This window comes from Panulirus ornatus, chromosome 51 (genome assembly GCF_036320965.1).
Source record: "Panulirus ornatus isolate Po-2019 chromosome 51, ASM3632096v1, whole genome shotgun sequence".
NCBI lineage: Eukaryota > Metazoa > Arthropoda > Malacostraca > Decapoda > Palinuridae > Panulirus > Panulirus ornatus.
Window position 1 is genome coordinate 5,192,408 of NC_092274.1, and position 6,000 is coordinate 5,198,407.

Genomic DNA, 6,000 nt, shown 5'->3' on the forward strand with positions numbered 1-6,000 from the left:
ACACTGTCAGGCCGGGTTTCACAGCTGGACATTGGCAAAAAAAAAAAAAAAAAAAAAATGGCTAACGTCAGAATTTACTACTACAAGGAATATATAACCTCGTAAAAACAACAAATTTCAGTTTCTCTTAATTTGACAACTGCATGTGATGCTGTAATCATACATATGGATTCGCCAATAATGAACTGTACAAATAAGAGATACGTCATTGTAAGGTCTTGCTATTGGTTCATCCTCCGTATCGAAGCACCAGTCGGTGGGCGGGCTAGTTCAGGCGTCATCAATATTGTACTGATGGAAGATTGATTATTTACCTGAGTCCTGGAGAACTGTCGTTTGTTAATTGTGCTCTTTAGTTTATCTCATTTATGAATAAAAAGAAAAGTTTTACCTACTACCGTGTAATTGTACCTTGACGATAAGAGGTAGTTAAGAGCAGTCGTTGTCGCCCAGCAAATGTAAACAAAGCATTGTGGCCGATGATTGGTGCAGCTGAAGTCTCCCATAATGCCACCACCGCTGCCGGTACTCCAGATAGAAGTAGGGTAAACGTCAGCTGGACGAGAGGGTCGCGGTGTGTGTTGATATCTGTGTTTGTCGAGAAGTATATTCAAACTGGGCTGCTGTGGGAAACGCCTAATCGTGTGGAAGTGTGCAGAGAATATGTACTGACAACCGCCTACGTGAGAATAATGTTTGTGCTGGTATTACATCTGCCAGTACCAGGACTCGTGTTCGTTGCAGGATGTAGCAGGTCAGTGATGTGTGGACACGTTGGGCTCGAACTATCTACGTAAATGTCATGCACACTGTGGTAAATATTTAGATAAGTTCTGAGTTTATATGGTGTGAGGAATATTACTATAACGATCGTTCATACGTACCACTCGGAGTTGGACGAATATGTTACGATTTTTAAGTAAGAATTGTTAACGTTCGGTCGTATAATGGAATGTTACCCGTGTCTTTGTACCACCATATCCAAAAGGTATTTAAGGGTTATATGTGTATGGGATTATCTAGTTTCATAATTTTGAAGATGCCTATTTCAGCAAGTAGGTTAACATTAACGCCATTATTATAACTTAGTTTCCTTATAAAGTTTCACAGGTTTTTCTTGAACCTTTACAATACAACTAAACAAGAAATTGTATATTTTTCTTGATTCTGATATATTTTTCTCTCATTTTTCAGGTATGTTTTGTGTATAATATTTTCGTGTGAGGGTCGTCCGTAATACTCGAACATTTCTGTTGATTCATCATGCTAGAATTTCGCCCACGTCCAGGTGAGATCCTTCATGTATTCTGGGAAACGTTTATTTTTTTCCGCTTATCCATGGAGTTGATTATATTTTTACTTGATTTTAGTGTTTCGGTGTTGATTTCCTCCACTAGTCTTTCTGTAGCTGGTTGTCTGGTCATTTGGGTATTCACGCTAATGTTTTTCTAAAAAATGTCTGATCGATCCAGACTTGCTGCATTCAGATCTGGCTTTCAAAGTCATGTAGGACGTCATTATTTTACGCAGTGCATAAGTTTACTGGAAACGTTACCATTTTCTAATATATAGATTTATGTAACGACCAAAGAAAAATAATGCAGTTATCCATGAACGCATTATATTCATGGTTATTCACAGATAATGTAACCTAACAACGTGCGGTGCCCATCTTGGTCTCCCATCTTCACACCAAAATACAATTAGTAGAAGATTTTCACTTGGTGTGATATTTGTCTTGTTTGTGATTTAGGCGTAAAAACTCCATTTACACAGCAGAAATTGTCCTGTCCATTGATGTAAGAGCTTGGAAGCCTTTTTCGTTCTGAAAGTGAAAGTAACAGTAAGCGCGATAAGATATAGCAAACCATTGAACACAACACATCGGCTTTCATGTACAGTAACAAAAACCTGCTTTGATGTTCCATTACCTCCTCGCTGCCACTACACTGCATGAGGGAAGCGCCACAGGGCTGCTGCTTCAGTTGTCATAAAGCGCAGGACGTATTAAGTATTTGAGTCGCGTTGTTTCTTTATTTTTCATTTTTGATGTCTTGTTAAAATTGTATGTAGGAACTTCGTTTATGCTATTTTTTTTTTTTTTAACTATTATTGTCATCGTTATTTCTGGGAGAAACATCGCAGTATTATAATCCGGAGCAGTTCGTCTTGTTTAAATACGGAAATGACGTAAAATAAAAAGTGTACAAGACCTTTGAGTTCCACACAGTGGGTGGGGTGGTTGGGCTTTAGAAAGAGGGGAATACTGGATTACAAATATATAAACTGACACACCACCGTCCTACCTTAACCTAACGTAACTCGAAACGTAATCAATCCCAGCCTAACTTAACATTACGAAGTCTAACGACCCATAACAAGACCAAACACAATTTAGTCAACGTTACGAAGTCTAACGTTAGCCAAGCGTTACCTAAAGATTACCGTTAGTAAGAATATTAACGATTATCAAACCTAACCAAACATATTGTAACAATTTCCTACCCATAACGAAGGAACCACTAACAAACTTATTGTGAATGATGCAACATGGAGGAGGAATTGATTGAATCGGTAACTCGTCGTGACTGTGATACAAAGACTGCCAGATATCCGACTGCGGGTTTACCATAGACAGGACATCCACCCGATGGTTTACATTATAGTACTGTTATTTTCCTTTCTGCCATATCTTTTTTCTTTTAACTAACCTCGGAAAAGTCCTTGTGATGGTATATTGTTTATATAGCCGCCATGATATCCAGCTAGATGTAACAGTTTTTACTATTATCTAGTGTTTACATTAATTTTTATGGTGTCTTGGTTAAAGGTTCATTGTAGAATGGATCTCTCGTTCTCTAAATGACGACAGAGGACCATACTCTCAAAAGGTTTAGCATAACATCTCGTAGATATGAAGGGTAGTTGGTTGTTTGGGTATTAGGATGATACTAGTAGTCGTCCTAGAGGTAATCTGCCACTTGACTCTTATATATAGTGGAGGATTGCGTGGTAATGTAGCAGGTGGTACCATCCTCCCGGGCTACGGCAAGTTCACGTTGGGTAACTCGGATCATAATGTTCCTTGTTCATCGTAAATTGAATTAGTGTATTATCTCTGCTCATCCTTAACATATCTGCACTTCAGAAGTTAGATTTACAAAGCAGGACGTAATAGGCATAAGTGTTAGTAAGTTCTGTATTGTTGGTTTGCATGACTGACTCTGATAAATATTATTTTCTCCTAATGCTCTACCGATAGGCGTTTATGTATTCGGTCCATTAACAAATAGTGAAGATTTTCAGAGTTCGGTCATCGCTGCCGGGCAGTTGTTACAGTAAATGAACGAAATTTTCGTTGCAGGTTTCCTTGGCGATTTTTTTTTTCTTGGATAAGTTTAGTTTTATCGTCTGATACACTTGGATCAGTGTTTCTCAAGCTTTCATGACTCTCGCCTGTTGGCTTTCACGAAATACTCGCTCACCCCCCGCCCCATTTCTTTTGAAGAATTTGACATTTTGTGTTGTGTTTTAGTATTGAGGATCAGCTAGTTCATTTATGTAGCCTTGTATCTCGTGAGCATGGATGAAGACAAATTAGATCGAAATAATGTCAAAACATAACATGTATCAAGTGTATAAGTATTCATTTTGGCCAACACTTAGGTGAGCCAAAGCCAAATTACACCCAATATCATAGAAACCAAAAACACGTTAAATCTTGTAAACCCATTAGAACAAACAAATCATATGCAAACGAATTAAAACTGTCGAATCTAATATTCAACTATTACCATACTGGAATTAAAGGATGATTTGAATCTTGTGCATTCAGCGAGGTGGATGCTGCTGCCATTCTTTCAGAAATTATAGGTTTCGGGGATAAAAGAGCACTACGCAAGTAGTTTTCTAGGATTCGTTAGATTACGCTGTTTTGTGTCCAGTACAATGAGAGTTGAAAAGCCAACTTAGGAGAGATAAATAGAAGAGAAAATCCTGAAACGAAGTGCTCCCTCGCCAAGTTTTGGGTAGACTGGGAGTTATTTGACCCAGAGCTCTTCCATACTCATGGTTTCAAACTTATCATTTGCACTCGCGTCGCGCATAAATTCGATGGCTGCTTCTTGCACAGGATTCGTTAACTACCCCACATCAATGTTGAATGGATACCACGCCAATTTCCAACACAAAGATATGGAAAATGGCGCATAGATTCCTCGGCAACGGAATCCAGATGAGATAGATTTTTTCTTTGTGTCCAGACCATACTGATCATGATCTTTGCTGTCAGGATGGAGTTCCTTGAGATGAGACTATGAAAATGTTCTGCCGTTTCCAAAACAGAGTTTTCTCCTCCTTGAGACCTCTGATTACATCATAATGCACAATGATTGCCTTTCTTGTAATTGTAAATCGAGTTTGTTGATGGTCTCGGAAATATGTACAAGGTACGCTAGTGAAAACTAAATCTTTTCGCTTGTAAATGCGTCATACAGATCTTGTTTCTGGCTTTATTGGGAAGAGTTGCTCTTCATATTTGCCACGTTCATAGAGCCGACTCGACACGATTCCTTTTCAAGGCCAGCGGGCTTCCATGTGGAAGCAGGAGAATTTTATGATCAGCAACTAAATCTGTGCAGAGAGCTGCAAAGAGGCCAGAATATAAAGATCTTCACAAAATAATCAACTTCTATTAACCAATTCAATGAATTGCGTAGGTCATCTTGAAAGATGAATTACATGTTTTCGTAAAGGGTTTTACCAGCAAGTGCTCATCTGTGGATGAGGCAAGAGTCCCAGTTATGGCTCCATTCTTTTCTTTGACCAATTCTATGAATCCCCAACGAGAGACAAGCATTGTTAGGGCACAGTCATTGGACACTCCGACATACGTTTCCCATGGAAGATAATTTTTTTGGGGAACTTTCAAAGATACTAGAAGCTTTTCACGTGGTCTCCAGTGCTTTCCAGAGAAAGATTCTTTCACAACTCCTTCATCCTCTAATGTAGGATAAACAGGCAGTTGAAAGCTTTGGTCAGCATCAGTGGTTTTGTTGTACTGTTCCAAAGCGCTGGGATTCTCATTTGTATAATTTGTACTTTGTCATTTAGAAGTTCATCAACGTGACGCTTCAGTGTTACCAGAAAGTGACATCTTGGATAACTTTTTGTGGATCTGCGCCAAGCACAATATTTGTAGGTCTCGAGCATGATTTCATTAATCTCTTCAATAGTGAGCCGCTTTTGCTTTGGCAATAAGCAGTGACAACTCGTAAGATGCTTCCACCACTTTGAACGATTCCTGGTGAAAAGCTCCCGTGGTGTCCACAGTCATGTTTCAATTCTGTCTGGCTCCAAAGAACTTCTTTAGCTGGCCTTTGGTTGCTTTGTGGTTTGAATTTCGCGGTAATGACTTTAATATTGTCAGGAATATGTGTGAGGAATTGATAACCAATGCTCGAGACAACCTGGGCTAGTTAAAGGGATTTTTAAGTAGGAGAAATTTGACATCGTTAAACGTAATAGTTGGGAATAAGTGGTCTTCTGTGAGGAAGGATAAGTGTATGACTTGACTGGGTCAAAGTGGCTGGGTCTACTTTGTATGTGCTGTGCAACTATCTGAGTGTTGGGGATGTGGTTGATAAATACCCTTCCAATGTTTCTAAAAGATGTTGAGTGTCTTGAAGATTTTGATGTTAAGTGCTATTTTTTAGCCTGTTGACGTCTGTTTTGGGTGTACTTTTGAATTAATGGATTTGCTTCTACAAGTCTTGAGATTGTGTTTTTTTCTCTGCTGTGGTGGTTACTGAATTCTTAGGCTCTGTCTAAGGCTGTTCATTATGTGGTTGCTCTGAGGTTGTTCGTTATGTGGCTGCTTAGGGTAGTGAGATCCCAGTGTGTTAAGCCTAATCGGTGTCAGTTTTGGTCAAATCATCGACGGTAGCACCAGAGAAGACTTGGTTTTGGTAGCAGGGAAGGAGTAGTATCTTGGGGAGAGTG